The following is a 21,133-nucleotide window of genomic DNA, read 5'->3' as shown; positions in this document are numbered from 1 at the left end:
TATATTTTATTGTGTGATTTGTAGAACACAAGATTTTTCTCCCCCAGGAATGCATATATCGCATTTAAGCAGAAAGGTTTTCACAAATCTTAAGTATCTATGAAGCATGAGAGAAGGCTCTTGGTAATAAAACACTACTCAGTGATTCTGCTGCTACATTAGACCAAATTCTTCCTTAGAGTTGCAGAAATCTTGTTTGGGGGCCAAATCATTTTATCTCAAGGGGTCTGATGGTGAGAACTGCCTGTATTTTAATAATGAAAGTAACCTACAGTAATCCTGCAGAAGGTAGCCTTGGGAGGCTGTACCTGGTGCTCATTTGACCCAAGCCTACTGTACATTACAGGGGAGCAAGCAACCAACAGCTGGCAGGTACAGCTGGCCAGACAACGATGGGAGGATGGACTACTCAATCCCCAAGGCATTCAGATTAAAAAAAAAGGGGGGGGGGCTTAAAAGCCAGGTGAAAACAGCAGCTGAAAGTTTTTCACTTGAATTGGAATCTAGCCCCTCCCCGAGTGAGCTTTATAGAAATTTCCAGAGCCCCAGCAATATCCTGACCTTTCCCAATTCTAGTCATGTTTGCATCATGCCAATTCCAGATGTTATTTCTCAGCACCTTTCATTTCCAGTCATCTATCTCATGGAGCTGCATCAAGAGCCCAAGTACCACAACAAGGTCATGAACTACAAGGGCAGGTCAGTAGCCACTTCCCCAAGACAATGGTCAGGCACCAGAGGAGAGAAATGAACTCCTTACAGTGGCTGCTTCCATCCTGAAGTGTCATTCACTTGGTGCTTCCAATTCTTTCTACTTCCTGTATGAGCTGCACAATCTCAGAATCAAGGAAGCTGCTCTGCACAAATCAATAAAGGCAGCAGCACTTTGAGAAGCCAGCTTCAGTCCCTTTAAAGATTTGCGAGAAATCAAACTGCACTGACAGAGTCTCAGTGGTCTTTTTTTTTTCCTCAGTGGTCTTCAGGAACAAAAGAGGGGATGGTGCTTCAGCCTGCAGGCTACAGTGGTAGAACCTGAAATTCAGTGGCCCTGCTCTGAATTCAGTGTACTTTTTAATACCCCAATTTTAGAAGACCCAAGAAACTGTCTACATTTTAAAAGCTAAATAAAACACAGTTTTTGCCACCCAAAGGTAGATCCCTCCCCAAATGAAGGCAACCAGCGCCATACGGTAAGTCTCATCTTTATACTATGAGTCAACCACACACGGGTAAAGACAAGCAGGTTTAAACAAACAGTGCTGATGTGGAGAATAGTCAGGCAGTTCCTCAAAAGGTTACACACAGAGTTTCCATATGAACAAACAATTTCATTCCTAGATATAGACTCAAGAGAACTGAAAACAGGGACTGGAACAGATGGATACTTGCAGGTCAATATTCAGAAAGGAATGATATACAGTAGCCAAAAGGTAGAAATGACCCAAGTGTATGTACATGGACAGATAAATGGAGAAACAAATGTGGTCTATCTATGCAATGGAATATAATTCAATCATAAAAAAGGAAATTCTGACACATGCTACAACATGGATAATTATTGGGAGACTTTATGCTCAGTGAAATAAGCCCTTCACAAAAAGACATATGGAATAATTCCATTTATATGAAATGTCCAGAATAGGAAAATCCACACAGACAGAAAGTATATTAGTCATTGCCAGGGACTAGGGGTAGTATATAACATGGAATGACTGCTAGCAGGGTACAGGGTTTTGTAGGGGTGATGAAAATGTTCTGGAATTTGCCGAAGCCGGTTTGGCTCAGTGGATAGAGCGTCGGCCTGCGGGCTGAGGGGTCCCGGGTTCGATTCCGGTCAGGGGCATGTACCTCGGTTGCGGGCACATCCCCGGTAGGAGATGTGCAGGAGACAGCTGATCGATGTTTCTCTCTCATCGATGTTTCTAACTCTCTATCTCTCTCCCTTTCTCTCTGTAAAAAATCAATAAAATATATTTAAAAAAAAGAAAATGTTCTGGAACTAGATAGAGGTGATACTTGCACAGCATTGTGAATGTATTAAATGCCACTCAACTGTACATTTTAAATGGATGAATTTCATGGTGTGTGAATTATTTTTTAAAAATATGTCTTCATTTATTATATATATAGAGAGGAACGGACATGGAGAGAGAGAAACATTGATGAGAGAGAGAAACATTGATCAGCTGCCTCCTGCATGTCCCCCACTGGGGATTGAACCTGCAACCTCTGGTTACATGAGATGATGCTCAACCAACTGAGTCATATAGGCCAGGGATCATGGTATGTGAATTATACCTAAATTTTTGTAATACTCCACTAAAATGACAGTTGACTTCACCAATTACCCTAAATCATAAAGGTAGGTTTTATGATTCCCATGCAGTACTCAGAACCCACAGCTGGCTCCAAGGGAGCCTGTCTGGTTGCAGGCACAGAGACCAGGCAAGCAGCCCTGTCATTTATCCCAGAGAAAGAGCCAAGCCCAGCATGGGGACCTAGGGTGACACGTGCTAGACTGGACCAAGCCCAGGACATGGTAACAATGCCAGTCAGAAAGGAATTTAGCTTAAGAAGTTTAATGACAAGGCATTTAGCCAAGTTGAAGGTTGTTGGCTAAATTTTCTGAGGGCATTTGATCAATTTTTTTTTATTGTGGTAAAACATAACATAAAATTTACCATTAGCAGCACTTAATACTTCACAATGTCGTGCAACCATCACCACTACCTAGTTTCAGAACAGTTCATCACCCATGGAGGAAACCCCAATTCCATTAAGCAGTCATTCCCCCAGTTCCCCTTACTCCCAGCCCCTGGCAACTACTAATCTCTTTTCCATCTCTATGGATTTGCCACTTCTGGACATTTCATATAAATGGAATCATACACTATGTGGCTTTTTGTGATGGGCTCCTTTCACTCAGCATGTTTTCAAGGTTCATCCATGTTGTAGTATGCATGAGAACATCATCCCTTCTTATGGTTGAATAACATTCCATTATATGGAAATACCACTTTTTTATCCAGTCTTCTGCTGATGAACAACTGGGTTGTTTCCTATGAACATTCGTGTACAAGATTTTGCACAGATGTATGTTTTCAATTCTCTTGGGTCTATACCTAGAGTGGAATTGCTGGGTCATAGGGGAACTCCATGTTTACTTTTTTGAGGAACTGCCAGATTGTTTCCCATGAGGTTTCCTTTGGGGGTGATGAAAATGTTCTGGAACTAGATAGGAGTAAAATGGGGCAGCAGAAACTGCTTTCACTCTGGAATGCTTAGCAGACAGGGGCAAGCTTTAAACAGAAGTCATTACAGCAAGAATGCTGGGAACAGTGCGGGGGTGTTTCATTTCACCTACTCACTCATTTAATAGCTAACATTACTAGAGCACCTTCTAGGTACCATGTAGGAGATGTGCTAGAGCCAGGGGTATTACAGCAAGACACGCTTTCTACCTGCATCCATTTCTTCTTTCTCCTGGTGTGGTCACTCTTCTACGGCAGATAGTCAATAATGAAATCATAACTATTTTGATTAATGTTGTGAAAGGGGAGATACTAAAAACTAGGAGAACCCAATAAGGAGCCAGGCAAAAGCCCCAGAATATGGATGTGATGGTGACACTGTGACCTGAGGATGTGGGACCACTGTGGGTGGAGGAAGGATCAGGCCCAAAGTTGGTAAAAGTCGTGGATCACAACTGAAACCCAAGCAGGGTGGCTTCCCAGCTGCCCCACAAAGGCTTGTATTGTTAGACTTTGCTTTCCATTTTCTAGCCTCCCCTCATAGCAACTTCTCTTCCATCATGTTCCCCAGTGCCGTGAGCACACCCTTCAGCATGCTCATGGAGATTCTCTGTCCCCATGACAAATATCTAGTCTTCAAGGTCCCAACAGCTGGTCTCCATAGGCACTTACATGTGCCTGCCCTTTTGGTCCCCAGCAATGCATACCCACCACTGATCCTCCCTCTCACCATTTTCTGTTGACACCGTTTTCTTCTTACTTTTGTATTCTTTTATGTAAACAAATTTTACAGACTTTTATCAAGTGTCAGCTGCTTTTACTAAAGAACAGAATATTTGCCAAAATAAAATTTTAATATAGAGGCAACATATTTGGGGGGTGGGTGGAGGAAGGGGCAGAAAGGAGATCTCCAGTAACAGAAGAGAGAACTCTGCATAAGAGTCAGCTTACTTGGTCTGAATATCTCATAACTAATTTGAAGTGAATGGCCTTGTTTTCATTATTGTGCCTTTTACTAGCATAGGTCACCCCACATCTGCATGCTTGGCAAGCTTTTGTTTTCTGATGATGATATCTGAGCCCATTGAAATGATCAACAAAATAGAAAACAGGGAAAATCTCTCTATCAGTGTTGGCAAACAGGAAGGGTGCCACCAATGACTGAGGCACTTTTTGAGAAACTGCTGTAAGATGTGATGCGGTAGGAGTCAATGTTAGAGAAGTTCTGCTCTCACAGTTCTACCACACTAAAACATTGGGGGGCAGGAGGACCCGCTAGGGAGGTCTAGGAATAAGACTCCTAACAGAGCCCTAGGAAATCTTCAAGGTCAGAACAACAGGACCTTGGAGCCAGGCTGGCTGAAGCGCAATTTGCTGGTGGCAAATGAAGGGCCTGGAGCCCGATAGTGCCATACATGGAAAGGATGGTGACAGGCTGAGGGGTTCCCCTGGGCACTGCTGAGAGCAGGGGAGGGGCAGAGAAGGGTTGTGGCGCTCCAGTGACTCTGCACTGCTGGAACACCCAGAAAGAGATACACAGATATGGATTCCACTTGTCTCAGCAACCTCCACAGTAGCATCCTGGGGATCCATTCTACCCCCAACCCAGCTTCTGACAACAGGGGTTCTAAGCCACTAGGAAGCAGCAGGCAAATAGCAGGGACTAGGTCTCTGTCCCATAAACAACTCTGGGGACTGGCTAAAAAAGTAGTAACACGCTTGTGACAAGACAAATATAAACATATCAGTTACTTGTCTGTGTACAAACACTAATTGGATAGAAAATACAACAGGAAGATTGTCCTTCCAGTCAAGATCCCAATGGAATTCCCTTTGGAACATGACATTTACCTAGAATAAGTATCTATGAACGGCCAAAGAAAATATGGGGGTATGGGGCTGTGAATTGCTTCTTATGGTCAGTGCATCCAACACCACACAACAAACCTGATTTCACATGATCAGAGACTTAGAATCAAATGACAGGTTACAACTTCCCACAGAATTGCTCTCCTAATCTCTCTCTATATAAAAGCCTAAGCGACTACCACAACCGAAACAACCAAATGGACTAAACAGGCTGTGTGGGGCAATCAGGCCAGCAGGGGGGTTAGTGAGGGCCGACCAAATGACTGAGCAGCAGGCTGCGTGGGGTGACCAGGCTGGCAGGGGGGGCAGTGAGGGCCGACCAAACGACCGAACAGCAGGCTGCATGGGGCGACCAGGCTGGCGCGGGGGGGGGGGGCAGTTAGGAGCGACCAGGGCAGCAGGGGGGCAGTTGGGGGTGACCAGGCCAGCAGTGGGGGCAGTTAGGGGTGATCAGGCAGGCAGGCAGGCAGGTGAGCGATTAGGAGCCAGTGGTCTCAGATTGTGAAAGGGATGTCTGACTGCCGGGTTAGGCCCAATCCCGGCAGTCAGACATCCCCCGAGGGGTCCCGGATTGGAGAGGGTGCAGGCTGGGCTGAGGGGAACCCCCCTTCCCGTGCACAAATTTCATGCACTGGGCCTCTAGTCCCTAATAAAATAAGAAATAAAACAAAGGTGGGGAGGAGGACTGTGAAGGGAAGAATTCATCACACATAGGAAGGGGTATAAAATCGAACTCAGTACATTTCAAAACCCAGCAGCCTAGAAAAGGATTCCAGAGGACAAAGCAGCAACAAGCCTGAGCTCCTGTCCTTGCCTCATCCCCAGAAGCCATGCTAGGGAGTCAACAACACCCCGAGACCTCTAAGCCAACAAAAGCTGGAAAGAAGCAACTGGGTGGGAATCAGTAACTTTTTCCTTTTTGGCCTAGGAACTACTGCAGCTCCTAACTGGGAGGTGCGGGACAAATGGGTCAAGTGCCTGTGAGCCAGGCTGGCTCTGGGGGAAGCAACTGCTCTTGGGTACACATGGACTCAGGGAACCACCTGGAGCCTGAGGTGTCCCCATTCCGCACCCCTACAGGAATGGCATACATGTCCTTTAGGCAGCTGGAGTGAGCCTTTGTGTAAGACATTTAGCACAATTCTTAGGACAGAGAGAAGAAGCTAGATACTGCCAAAGACTATCCCTCACTATAGCACCCGCAGTGTGCAGCTTCTCTCTCACCACAGGATAAAGAGCTCATCATAGCCCAGGGGGGAGAAGCACTGAGAGCCGATGCCAAGAGTCTGGGAAGAGAGGGCCAAGAATTTCCCCTCTGTACCAAAGCAAACAGAATGACTGCATGGAGCCATCCAAGCCTGAGCCCAGATGACAGGACATGACATGGTAACTCTGCAAACATATTATGGCCAGAAGGGAAAAAAAGGAGACAGGGAAGGAGATGGCTCAGGAAAGGCAAAGTCCTCCACAGGGAAGAGAAGGAAAGCCCCCACCACTTTATAAGAACATGTTCTCAATAGAAGTTCAAAGATGAGATGATAAAACAGTAAGGTGAAAGGGCAAATTCCCAACCTAGAGAAACAAACTGCAGACCAAATCCCTTCATTATGGAACTCATAAATACATTTTAAAAGAGCATAAAATGGAATATACATAACTGAAAATCAAATCAAACAAATAGTGAATGCAGATGAAAAAATAAAAAGCAATTAGAGCCAAGCTAATAGCTTGGAAAAAAGGCAAAGCCAATCTAACAGAAGGATAACTTGTATCCCCGTGGTAGGAGACCTCCAAAACAGAAAAGATACCATCAAAGATATTTTATAAGAGAACTGACCTGAAACGAAGACCAGCTGCATATGCAGCTCGAAAGAACACATCGTGTTCCCATGAAAATGTGATAAAGAACACTCAACAGTGACACTCTGGTCAACTTCCTCAACTTGAAGGATAAAAAAAGAATTCTTCAGGCACCCTGAGGGAAAAAGCAAATGACTTCCCGGGGGGGGGGGGGGGACATCAGAAGACCAGAAGTATGTAACATCTACGAAGTTCCAAGATAGTTCAGTGCAGTGGTAAGGAACACACACACACACACACACACACACACACACACACACACACACACACGGTCAGAGGTGAGGTCTGAGAGATGGGCAGGGGCCTAATGCCTGAGTGAGGCCTCCCTGAAGTGAATCTGAAACCAGATCTGAAGGAAGTGAGGGATGAGGGAGAAGGTCATATAAAGAGGGGCCTAGGCATAAGGAGCAGCAAGAGCCAAGGCCCTAACCCCAGGTACAATCTGGCATTTTCCAAGAAAAGCAAGAGCGAGGGGATGGAGCAACCTGATCAAGGCAGAGAAAATGCACTCAAAATGAGCCCAGCTGGCGTGGCTCAGTGGTTCAGTGTCGATCTATGAACCAGGAGGTCACAGTTCAATTCATGGTCAGGGCATATGCTTGGGTTGTGGGCTCGATCCCCAGTAGGGGGCATGCAGGAGGCAGCCGATCAATGATTTTCTTTCATCATTGATGTTTCTATCTCTTTCTCCCTCTCCTTTCCTCTCTGAAATATATAAAAAAAATTTTTAAAAAAATGAGCCCTAACCGGTTTGGCTCAGTGGATAGAGCGTCGGCCTGCGGACTGAAAGGTCCCAGGTTCGATTCCGTCAAAGGCATGTACCTTGGTTGCGGGCACATCCCCAATAGGGGGTGTGCAAGAGGCAGTTCATTGATGTTTCTCTCTCATCGATGTTTCGAACTCTCTATTCTTCTCCCTTCCTCTCTGTAAAAAATCATATCTGTCCAGATTATTGGCGGCAAGCAATGGAGATCAACTCTAGCTGATTTAAAGACAAGGACTTGATTAAAAGGCTATTGGAAGATAGAAGGTGGTGATGTTTGCACAATATGAATGTACTTAATACTACGAAACTGTACACTTAAAAATGGTAAATTTTATGTTATATGTATTTTACCATAACAACAAATTGGGGAAAAAGGCTTACTGGGTGGCCAGGGAATCCCTAGTGTTGGAGGAACAAGTTTTGAGCTAAGTTGGCTGGGAACAATATTCCAAATCCTGCTGCCAGGCTGGCACAGGGCAGCCAGCACTGCCTCTGCCATCCTGCAGGGGCAGCACTGGCCACAGGCCACTGGGGTCCTTCCTGCAGCCCTGACACTGAGCAAGGACTTCTCTTGCTGCCCACCCTTCTTTCCCCAGGCAGGTAGGTCTGAGTGGTAGAGCCTGGGCACATGCCCATACCCTCCTGTAGGGCTCAGGTCTTTTTTATAAAAAATCTTTTAAATGTTTTTACTGATTTCAGAGAGGAAGGGAGAGTGATAGAGAGATAGAAACATCAATGATGAGAGAGAATCATGGACTGGCTCCCTCTTGCACACCCCCTACTGGGGATGGAGCCTGCAACCTGGGCATGTGCCATGACTGAGGATTAAACCGTGACATCCTGGGTCATGGGTAGATGCTCAACCACTGGGCTACACTGGCCAGACTGAGGCTGTTTTTTTGGGTAAAGGACCAGAGAGCAAATATTTTCTGTTTTGCTATCTGGTGCCTTGCAGGTCACACGGTCCTTGTCACAACCACTCAAATTGTGGTGCAGTGGGGAGAAAGCACAGGCAATGCTTAAAGTAAGGGGTGGGGCGGGACTGCAATAAATTTTGTTTTATAAAAACAGGTAGTGGGCCAGATTTGGTTTTGGGTTGTAGTTTGCTGATAGCTGCCCCAGCTGAAAGGAAACCTAGGAAGAGACTACAGTCAGAGGTCACTTGGCCTCCCATCCAACTCATAAGGTAAGATGATTCCTTCAAACACAGAATGGGGCTCAGATGTGAGATAAGGTGGCCAAGGAAAATACAATCGACTATGCCATTGATGCTGTACAAGGTGAGGTCCCGGAAGAGACACAAGGTTTCTGGGAGGGAATAACCATGTCAAAAGGAGGACTTGCCAATGGCCACAGCAATGTGGACATCCACTGGGGGCTAAGACTGTTCTGTGGAATGTGGGGAAGAAAGCCTCTGTGGAGTGGGGCTGAGCAAGAGTGGGAGGTGAGGCGATGGGATGGTGAGTAGCCAACTCTTGAAGAGCATGGCCAATGGGGGAACAGAGAACAGGGCAGGAGCGGAGGAGGCAGCGCTCAGTGAAGATATGAAATTCTAAAACATGTTTGTAGGGTGATGGGCATGATTCATGAGAGGAGTGAAAACTGACAGAGTCCCAAGGAACACAGAACCTGAGAGCTAGGAGCACAGGAAGTCTTTGTCACTAGCAGAGCTATTACAGCTCCGTGGGTGGAACAGTTTCCAGTGATGACAAAGTCCAGGCTGTGACAGTGCAGTGGGTGGCTGAGGTCACAGGAGCAGAGATGGTCAAAGAGATGGGGAGCCAGGTGTTATGAGGGCCATCTATGCGCACACTTAAGTCACCTGTGGGATGGAAAGGACTGGGTCAGAGAGACAAAGACTGTGGGTCTGGCACTGAATCCTCAATGGAGGGGACTGTTTGGGGCGGTGAGCAAGCCTATGACAGAGAGTGTGTGGGCTTGGAAAGCTGAGTGGAATGAACATCTCAGCATGCTTTAAAAAAAAAAATATATATATATATTTGATTTCAGAGAGAAAGTGAGAGGGAGAAAGCGATAGAAACATCAATGATGAGAGAGAATCATTTATAGGTTGCCTCTTGCATGTCCCCTACTAGGGACTGACCCCGCAACCCGGGCATGTACCCTGACCAGGAATCGAACCGTGACCTCCTAGTTCATAGGTCGATGCTCAACCATTGAGCCATGCCAGCCAGGCTCAGCATGCTTTTTTAAAAATATGGTTGATTTTAGAGAGGGAGGAAGGGGGAGGAGAGAAGAGGAGGGAGAGAGATAGAGACACATTGATGTGAGAAACATTGAGCAGTTGCCTCTGAGACCAGGAATTGAACCCGCAACCTAGGTATGTGCCCTGACCGAGAATCAAACCCATGACCAGTGGGATACACAGACCATGCTCCAACCAATTGAGCCACCCAGCCAGGGCTCAGCATGCTTTCTTGACAGCATGTATCATGAACGTGGAAGACACAGCTTCTCCTCCTGCCTGGGGTACATGGGCCATGACAGTTAATAGGCTGCTCGCTTGGTATGAAGTGGGAGCAAGAGAGGAGGGATCTAACCCGGATGGGGCCTGGGAGCTTGGGAAGGGCTTTCTGCAGGAAGAGATACCTGAGCTGAGTCTTCAAGAATAAATAGGAGGAGGAAATGCAGCTGGGAAAACACAGATAGAGAGCAGTTCTGTGTGGCTGAGGGGTACACCTATGAGAAAAGGGGAGGCAACAGGAGCCAGAAAGAGGCATGGGTCACATTAGGGGCCTCAACACCATTTGAAGACATGGATGCCACTCTCAGGTTTAAAGCAAGGGAGTGATATTTGACTCCAGGGACTGCATGGAAGACAGAAATGTGTAGGAGAGTTAGCAAGTTATTGTAGGAGTCCTAGAGAGAGATGAGGGCTTGAACCAGGTGAGTGGAGGAGGGATGAAAAGAGAAGTTGGAGAAATAAAGAAACATAGGGCAGGGCTGTCTGGCTCCTAGGATGTGGGCAGTGATGGGCAGGTCAGGAGACTGGGGTTCTCAGCGTGCATGACTGGTGCGGCTATCAAGTGTGACACAGAGCAAAGGACATGGGGTTTGGCTGATAGGTCTTCTGATCTAACCACCTTATATAGGGAGAGGCAGGGATGTGGTAAGGCAAGCAGTGAGTTGAGAACGGGAGGGAGAAAAAAGGACAAAAACCTTCAAATTTTACCTTGCACGGTAAAATCTGACTAAACTGTACATACACCCCATAAGCCTTTTTTCTGACATGAAGCAAAACAAGTTCTATTTCCTTCATACTTCATTTTAGTGCTCTCTGTCGCCACCTAATGGGATGTCAGCTGAAACCCCAAGATTCACCTGGGGACTGTCAGGTGGGCAACAGAAGGCTCCTGACAGAGTAGCTGCCCAGGAAGGGGAGGCGCATGGGACAGCGCCCGGGTGGAGCTAACTTTAGACATCTGACAACACCTCTAGGGTCCACGGACTATCTTATGTAAGATCAGAGGTACCTGGGGCCAACAGAGACATTCACTTGTTAATACCTTGTTCAACATAAGGTTATTTTCCACAGATGTGCTTCAACCTTTACTTCTCTGTACTCTCAGGATCAACCATCAAACTGAGCCATGCTCCGGGAACCACTGTGTAGATGTGCCTGAAACTGTTATACGGTGGGACAAAAATTCCAGGACACTTGAGCCTCGTTGAGCTCAGTTTTTGGTTCTAGTATTTAACGTGCCACCTCTAGATCTAGATGGATTTACTCCTTGCTGCTGCCTTCTTCCCACAGTACCGCATACCTACAAATGTTATTCACTTGAATAAGAAGTGTAATAAAGGCCATTTTACTGTTACTAGAGGTAACAAGGGGAAGCTGTAGTGGACAAGCAGAGGCAGTCACTGCTCTCAGTGGCTTCAGCCGAGCAGGGGGCACACACAGCAATAGTAACTTCACCGTCATCTGGGACTGCTTGGAGAGAAGTCCACAGGAGCCTCAATGCAGGACACAGAGCCCAGTGCAGGGGAGGGGACAAAGAGATGAGGGCCAAAGAGTATGACCTGGTTTAACTCCCCTTTTAGCCAGTGAAGAGCTGCAAGAAGGAAATCAACATTTTCACATGCCAAGGAAAGGCACTAAGGTAAATGCTTGAGTCTGGTTAAGTTCTCACCTGCGGAGTTTGTGTAAGGATGAGTCTGCCTCTTGAGCTGGTGTGGATTCCATGAGTGGATCCTGATCAGGCAGGCAAACAGCAGCTCGTCCAGAACCACACTGCACGTGGAAGGACAGAGTAGAGAAGCGATCCTAGGGGCTGACCAACGGGGAGATGGAGATCATGAATATAAACTGGAAAGTTTGGCACAGAGAAGATGCAGGGCATCCAGAGGTAAGGGGTAGGGAGCCAACAGAAGGCCAAGATAGAAGATACGCTAAATTTGCAATGGAATTTAAGGTACATTTAAAAGGATGTTTACTGTTTTTCATAACATGGATATATTAGTCTGCTTGGGCTGCCGTAACTAAATGTCACAGACTGAGTGGATTAAACACTATAAATTTATTTCTCACAGTTCTAAGGCAGGAAGTCCAAGAGAAAGGTGCCGGCAGATTTGATGTTTGGTGGACCCTCTTTACTGGCTTGCAGACACCTGCCTTCTCACTGTGTACTCATGGCACATTAACAGACAGCAAGCGAGCTCTGTGTTGTCTCTTCTTATAAGGACACTAATTCCATGATTAGTTCCACCCTCATAACCTCATATTGCTTTAATTACCTTCCAAAGGTCCCGTCTCCAAATATTATCCCATTGGGAGTTTGGGTATCAACTTGTGAATTTGAGGGGAACATAAACACTTTAGTCCCTAACAATGTTCTATTATTAAATGAAAAATATAACTGCAGGGTATGGCACTACATATACTATGTGATACCAATTAAAAATTTAATCCAAAAGATGATAGTATAACAATTTGAATTTATTTAATGCTAAACTGTATACTTAAATGGTTAAGAAGGTAAATTTTATGTTATGTGTATCTTACCACAATTTTAAAAAACCCATCTAAGAGGAGGCAAGAAAGAAAGAAAAGAAAATGTAGAAAAACTGGAATGCACAAAATGAAGTGGTATAAACAAATATAAATGCATCAGTAATTAAATACATGTCAGGGGATGAAAGACAGAATGATTTTAAAAAAAATCTAGCTATTTATCACTTTTCAAGAGTTACATCTAACGCATAAAGATACAAAAGGGAGGAAAATGAAAAGAGGCAGTGCTGACCAAAAACACAGGTAGTGCAGTGCTATTATTATCCAACAAAGTAAAATTCAAAGCAAAAGCACTGTTAATTATAAAGAGGGTTACTTCATAATGCCAAAAGTTCAATTTACCAGGAAAATAATATAGCTCCTAAAAGGCCTTAAAATAAATAATAAAGGCAAAATTAACAAAGCCCACGGAGAAACTGATGTGACCATCAACATGCCAGGAGACTCTGACAAATGTTCCCCAGCCATGGGCAAATCAAGCAGACAAAAATAACAGAAGAGAGGATGGACAAGGCGAGGTGATGAGCTGCAGGCTTCTACATCCCTGCCTGGCAGCTGTATGATCTATTCAAGCAGTCACGCACTTGTCAACAAGTTGCGAGGGCTGGTGTCACACATACCAAGTCCTCAGACTACAGTGCAGTTTAGCTAGAACTTGAGTTTTTAAAACAGGAACTAGGAAAAGACCACAAAGCCATGTGCTTAGAAATTTAAAAAATACATTTTTAGCCGAAACGGGTTTGGCTCAGTGGATAGAGCGTTGGCCTGCGGACTGAAAGGTCCCAGGTTCGATTCCGGTCAAGGGCATGTACCTGGGTTGCGGCCACATCCCCAGTAGGAGATGTGCAGGAGGCGGCTGATCGATGTTTCTCTCTCATCGATGTTTCTAACACTCTATCTCTCTCCCTTCCTCTCTGTAAAAAATCAATAAAATATATTTTAAAAAAATACATTTTTAAATAATTTGTGGTTCAAAGAGAGAATCATAAAGGAAATTATAAAAACCCTTTAAGCTGACTTAAAGTGGTAGTACTACACATAAGAAAACTTGCTGGATGCAGCTGAAATGGTTTGAGGGTCAGCTTTAAATGCTTATATTTGAAAAGAAGGCTGGAAATTAATGAGCTAAGTTTACAATTTGAGAAGAAAAAGGCCCGGCCGGTGTGGCTCAGTGGTTGCATTGACCTATGAACCAGGAGGTCATGTTTCAATTCCCGGTCAGGGCACAGCTCCAGGGTGGGGGCTCAGTCCCAAGTGTGGGGAATGCAAGAGACAGCCGATTAATGACTCTGTCAGTGCTGACGTTTCTATCCCTCTCTCTCCCTTCCTCTCTGAAATCAATAAAAAAATATTTTTAAAGAAAGAAGTAAAAACCAGAGAACACACCCCAAGAAAGTAGAAGATATAATACAGATAAAAGTAGAATTTAACAAACTAGAAAGCAGATATAGAGTAATACAGGACAATAATGCCCAAAAGTTCACTCTTAAAAGATAATAAAACTGACAAAGTTCTACTAAGACAAGGAAAAAAGGGAGAAGGTGCATGCAAAGAATTCTAGAATGAAAAAGGAGACATAAATACAGATATTACAGAGGTTTGCAAAAAAGAGATACAACTTCATGCTAATGAATTTAGTAACATAGACAAAATGGACAAAAATATACCTGACCCGAGCAGTGCAGGGAAAATAAAAATAGGTTTCCAAGTGTGTGTACATGCACGTGCACAGAACATGTCAAAAACATACAAAGGATCCTGGAAGCAGCTGTACCCTAAAGAGGGGCTTGGGTGGTAGCAGGGACACTCACAGACCAATCATTACTCTAGAGTTTGCACTTCCCGAGTTGTGAACTGTGTGGTGAGTCACCTGCTCAACAGTGGATCCATATGTGCCCGTAGACAAGGAAAGGCCTCACCTGGTTGCATGTGCAGGCTGGCTCAGTAGGTGGGGAGCAAGCTGTACAGCAGGAGCAGATCCCAGTATTAGCTGGCACTAGGTCTTTTCTTTCTGTCTTTTTAATCTTTACAAATTTGGTAGGTGATAATGGCATCATCTTTGTTTTCATTTGTGTCTCTTTGATTATCACTGAGGCAGAACTCTTTTCCTACATCTTCATTAGCCACCTGTATCTCTTCTTTTATGAATTTCTTGTTCATTAGTGGTGACTAATGGTAAGTCAGTAATAAACACTGTTGCATTCATGTTTAGACTAAAAAGGAAATTTAAAAATCTGCACAAATATACTCACAATAAGTGATTGTTGAATAGCCTAAGATAACTGTCCCAACTGCTGGGTTAGAAGCACTTAATTAAGACTAAGATGAGTCGTTGAATGGTGATATGCAGCTGAATTGTTTTCCCCAATCCAAACACTTCAAACTCGCCCAAATCCCATGGAATTACACCCAAGCATGCATTCATTCATTCACAGAACAGCCTCTGTTTGCCAAGCACTGTGCTTTGATTGGAGATCAGGGTCTGTTGGAAAGCCTCATTCAATGGGCACCAGCGGCACTTCCCACCCTTCTTTACCCCCTTTCCAGAGGGCCATTTTAGCTGTTATCAGTACTGCTAAATTACTAGCCCATTATTCAAATGATATAGAGCCAATCCAAAAGCTCAGACCAGGACATTTTCCCAATACTTTCACAATCACTGCTTTACATACAGTCTCACTGAATGCTCAACAACATTAAAGTAGTTAACCAAAGGCAATACAGGCTCAAGGACAGAAAAAGCACTTGACAACTAGTAGGTATAAAAGCTGAGATTTAATCCTGAGGGCAACATGGCTCAAAAAGCCTATGCTCCTCTTCTATCCTGAGATAAAAATTTGAAAGCATGTTTTTTTCCTTGCCCATACATCAAGGACCTGGGTTGCAAGCAACAGAAACCAACTCTAGCTAACTGCAATTACAAATGAGTTTTGTTTTGTTTGTTTTGTGTGTGTGTGTGCAGATTTGGAGCTGGAGAGAAGACTAAGCCCAGAAAAGTGTTTTCATAACTGAAAACTAAGCTGAGAAAGCAGCCACACAACTGAAAACACAGCCAAGGTGCACTAAAGGGACTATCTGGTTGGGAAACCCATCCTGGGCATCACCAGATCATCTCTGGACATTAGCCACCACTGCTTGCTTTCTGATGCATACCAGTAAGAAGAAACTGTCCCTGGAAGTTGCTTTCCCTTCCTGGGTTCAAGAACCATAGGCTAGCGAACAGATCTGAACCCCATCTTGCATCCAGAACCATTAGAGAGAAATAAATGATTGCTTTGTTATAGGCACTATTTGTTCCTCAGCTAAAAAAAGATAGATGTGGAAATGGAAATGGAAATGATTGAATGGTCTGTAGGGTAAGCTGGCAAGTCCCTATTGCCCATTCCCCATGCTCTCCTTCTTTCTAGCTGGAGAGGAGGATGCAATGGCTAGAGCTGCAAGTGCCATCTTGTAACTATAGGCAACCTTGAAAATGGAAGTCTCTTGCTCAGGGTGATGGAGAAAGACTGAAGGGTTCTGGATCCCAGATACTGACAGAACCACTGCAGTGGCCATGGACAGCCTGCCTCCAGACTTCAGGGCACATGAGAGAAGAGGACACCACAAGTCTCCAGTCCCATATTTAGGCTTTCTTAAGTAGAAGCCAGGGTCCACCTGTCTCTAACCTAAGATCCACACAATGTGGGTTTCTTTTCCAAAATTGTAAAAAAATTGTTGACAGAATTACAGATGTCCCCCATATCCCCTTCCTTTGCCTCCCCCCCCCCACCCAGTCCCCGCCTTACCCCAGGCCTTCACCACATTATTGTCTGTGTCCATAGACTATGCATATCCTATATAATAAAAGCCTAATATGCTAAGTATCCAGTTGTCAGTTGTCCGTTCAACCAATCAAAGCATAATATACTAATGATATGCTACGGCCACTCAACCACTAGCTATGATGTGCACTGACCGCTAGGGGGCAGTCAACCAGTTGCTATGACGTGCACTGAACATCAGGGGGCAGACACTCCGACTGGTAGGTTAGTTTGGTGCTGGGGTCCCGCTGATCAGGACTGAGTGAGATGGGCCAGACACGCCCTGGAGCCCTACCGCAGTCCCTCCCTGGCTGGCCAATCTCCTGCATTCCTCCCCGGCCCTGATTGTGCACCGGTGGGGTCCCTCGGCCTGGCCTGCACCCTCTTGCAATCTTGGACCCCTTGGGGGATGTCAGGGAGCCGGTTTTGGCCTGATCCCGCAGGCCAGGCCGAGGGACCCTACTGGTGCACAAATTCGTGCACCGGGCCTCTATTATACATATAAGCTCTTTGGTTAATCTCTTTCCATCCCCGCTCCCTGCTCCTCTGAGATCTGTCAGTCTGTTCCATGCATCCATGCATCTCGACGTATTTTGCTCATCAGTTTACTGTGTTCATTAGATTCCACATATAAGTGAGATCACATGATAGTTGTCTTTCTCTGACTGGCTTATTTCACTTAGCCTAATACTCTATAGGTCTTTTACCTCCTTGGCTAAGTTTATTCCTAGGTATCTTATTTTTGTTGTAATGGTAAGTGGAACTGTTTTTTTTTTTTTAAATTTCTCTTTCTGAGAGTTTATTATTGTTGTATAAACATGCCATCGCTTTCTAGATGTTAATTTTGTATCCTGCTACTTTCCCGAATTCATTTATTAAGTCTAGTAGTTTTTTGGTGGAGTCTTTAGGGGTTTTTATGTACAATATCATGTTATCTGTGAATAATGACAGTTTTACTTCCTCCTTTCCAATTGGATGCCTTTTATTTTTTCTTCTTGTCTGATTGCTGTGTCTAGGACTTCCAGAACTATGCTGAATAAGAGTGGTGAAAGAGGACATCCCTGTCTTATTTCTGTTCTTAAGGGAAACATTTTTAGTTTTTGCCCACTGATTATGATGTTGGCTATAGGTTTGCCATAAATGGCCTTTTTAAAAAATCATATATGCACGTTTATTCCAATACTGCTGGCAGTATGGGAGAGCAGCAGGTCATCCACAAAAATCTGCTCTGCAGCCCCCCATAAGCCAGCTGCTTATATAGGGTAGGACAAGGATTACATGGGGAAGCAGGGACTACAGGCATGGGGAAGTAGGAGGCTGGGATGAGACTCCATTGTCTGGGCAACAAGATTGTTAATCTTTCTAAATGGCCTTTTTAAGAAAGTATATTTTTATTGATTTCAGAGATAGAGGGAGAGATAGAAACATCAATGATGAGAGAGAACCATATTGGCTGTCTCCTGCATACCCCACACTGGGGATTGAGCCCACAACCTGGGCATGTGCCCTGACCGAGAACCAAACCGTGACATCTTGGTTCTTAGGTTGACACTCAACCACTGAGCCACACTGGCTGGGCAATATGGCCTTTTTTATGTTGAGGTATATCCCACTATTTCAACTCTGCTGAGAGTTTTCATCAAAAATGGGTGCTGGATTTTTATCAAATGCTTTTTCTGTGTCTATTGATAGGATCATGTGATTTTATCTTTTTTTAAAAAAATATTTTATTGAATTTTTTAGAGAGGAAGGGAGAGGTAGAAACATTGATGAGCGAGAAACATCGATCAGCTGCCTTCTGTACACTCACTCACTACTGGGGATGTGCCCGAAGCCAAGGTACAGGCCCTTGACCGGAATCAAACCTGGGACCCTTCAGTCTGTAGGCCGACACTCTATCCACTGTGCCAAACCGGTTAGGGCTATCCTTCATTTTTTTATGTGATGTCTCACATTTATTGATTTGTGAATATTGTACCAGCCTTGCATCCCCAGAATAAACCTGCATGAGTCCTTTAACACACAAAAAGTATCAAGGTGCTTAGAAGCAAAAAAAAAAAAAAAAAAAAGGCACAACAAAATGTTCATGATAAACCATATGTAAGCTTTACTCACTACACAGTTTTTTTCACTAAGTTATCACAATCACTATAACTCAAGCTACTGAAAAATGACAAAATAAATTCTGAAATTCTTTCTTCCTATTTCTGTTGGCTAAAAATGCAGCCTTTGAGTTGTTTATAAGTGAATACAAGAGACAAAAATAAACCTATATAATTCAGAATGTACTGAGGACAACACAAATGCCTTCTATGTGATAAGCTCCCAGCATTATTTATTCAAAGAAAACTTGCCTCACTGCAAAAATATGTAAAACTTAAAAATAAAACAATTAACAACACAACACACCACCTCCTACAATACCAGATTGCTTTCCTTTCCTTCATAGTATGGGTGTCATAACCTGACCAGAACAAAACAAAACACTGTTTGAACTGCTGAGACTCAGAAAGTTCACTTAACTGGCCAGAGCATTTTGCTCTTCCTAACTACATCTGCCAAGCAGGGAGACAAGTGGCTCAAGCCTGCTGAGTGAACCTGGAAGAACCAGGTCCAGATAGTGGAGGTGTGTGGGAAAGTCATGTCGTGAGCCAGAAACCCTGCCCCTTACTGGTCCCAGGAGAAACTCCATCAGCCACTCATGCCAGATGCCATACTATGGCAGGGGAAGGCCCTCAGAAGTTGCATGGGGTCTCTGTTCCAGAAGCTCATAACCCACTAGGGAAAGAGCAACATGTGAGAAAACCATTGTCCTTTCTGGCTACAGGGGTTGCACCAGATGTCTGTAGGGGTCACTAAGGGCCCAAGGGCAGAGTCAGGCCTGGGAGCTGGAGTGGGCAGTGTCAGCCTCTTCTCAGGAATCAGTTCCTGAGGTTTCGTCCAGTCAGGCGGAAAACTACAAAGACCACTCTCATGGGTACTTCAAGCAACACATCTGTTGGCAAAACACAAATGTTGTTACACAAATACCAAGCCACAGATTGGAAAGGCCCCTGACAGCCTTTAAATTCATTTCTCCTGTTTTTCAAAGCTTCATTGGGAAATCATGCTATTAAATTGTACACTCATAAAGGATGTATGTTTAAAATGTGGGGCAAACTGTGTCGGTGCTATTTAGACTCTCATCAATTTATTCCATGTTTTTTGATAAACGCAAATCCCCCAAAAGTAACTCTAACCCCACATATCTGCCCCTTATGTGTACCTTCTGACTCCAGACTGCAGGTTTGATTAACCCACAAACAATATTGTTCCTTTTGGCCACACAGAAGCTAATGGGTCAATAGCAGAGCAGGATGCAGTCTACTCTGCCCCTCTTAGCATAAGATAAAATCTTAGGACAAGGTCCCACTTCAGAATTCACTCATCCATCCATCCATTCATCCACCATGCCAATTTTAGGTGCTGGAGATACAGCAGACAAGAGGTGAAAAAAATCTCTTCCTTCAAGGGGCTTAGATTCTCGTGGAAGGGAGAGAAGGAAAGGGAGGGAGGAAGGGAACACAAATAAAACCAATGAATAAAACAGCATATAGCAGATGATGAGAAGTGCTAGGCCAGGCAGGGGGAAGTGGTAGGGTAGAAGCAGACATCAATCTTCAGGGAGGGCCACACTTGAGCAGACTTGAAGGAGACCCAAAAGGGCCCTGCCTGGGGCAAGAATGTCCCCAACAGAGGGAAGGACCCTGAGGCCAAGACCTTGAGGCAAGGGTGTACCTGGAGGTTCCAGGGAAAAGCAAGAAGGCCAGGGAGACCTCAGTGGGTGACAGGAGAGTAGGAGGAGGGGTGACTACAATGAGCCTTGTAGACCACTCTAAGGATTTTGGCTTTGACTCTGAGCAACAGGGGAGCCAACTGGAGGGTCCTGAAGAGAAGAGAATCACGTTCTAGCCCAAATATTGCAGGACTGAACAGAGACACAGGGAGTAAGGGCAGAGGCACACTGGGTGCTTGGACCAGGATGCGACCAATGGAGATGGGGGGACACCTTTTAGGGAGAATGAACAAGGTTTCTGGATAAATGGATGTGGTGTGACTGAAAAGCATTCTGGGTAACCAGCAGCAGGTTTCTGGCCTAAGGAGTAGGAAGATGGAGTTGCTGTTTAATGGGAAGTGGAAGACCAGGGAAGGAGAAGGTGTGGGGGTTTGGGAGCTCAGGTTTGACATCTCTGCTCAGTTGGAGGAGCCCGTTAGAAGCTGAGCAGAGATGTTAAGTCAGCACTGGGAGCACAGGTGGACCTGGTCAGCATGGAGACAAATTTGGTAGCCAGTGGTTTGCAGATGGAATAGAGAGACATGGGGCTGGATATGATCACCTTGGATGTTAGGGTGGAGAAGTCTGAACCTGAGGCCCTCCAACACCATGTGGGGCACTGAGGAAGATCCAGACTCCATTCTAGGTACCTCTGTGAATACAGTGAACAATCCTGCCCTATAGAGTTCTGCCCCAGCAGGGACGACACAGTTAAGATAAACATGATTAGTCACCTAT

General features: G+C 44.9%; 1 protein-coding gene and 1 long non-coding RNA gene across 2 annotated transcripts in view; both read right to left on the bottom strand.

Annotated features, from left to right (window-relative positions):
* MECP2 (methyl-CpG binding protein 2) overlaps positions 1-21,133 on the bottom strand; it is a 67,123-nt gene that overhangs the window by 18,563 nt on the left and 27,427 nt on the right. The gene's annotated exons all lie outside the window — the stretch shown is intronic.
* The window catches only part of LOC132223918 (uncharacterized), a 34,606-nt gene continuing 27,202 nt past the window's right edge, over positions 13,730-21,133 (bottom strand). Inside the window, exon 3 of the long non-coding RNA XR_009450556.1 lies at positions 13,730-19,576. This is a non-coding gene — a long non-coding RNA (uncharacterized LOC132223918). The remainder of the gene's footprint in view (positions 19,577-21,133) is intronic.

The sequence above is a fragment of the Myotis daubentonii genome, chromosome X (assembly GCF_963259705.1).
Source record: "Myotis daubentonii chromosome X, mMyoDau2.1, whole genome shotgun sequence".
Taxonomy (NCBI): Eukaryota; Metazoa; Chordata; class Mammalia; order Chiroptera; family Vespertilionidae; genus Myotis; species Myotis daubentonii.
The sequence above is the reverse complement of the archived record's forward strand: the minus strand, read 5'-3'. Positions and strand labels throughout refer to the sequence as shown.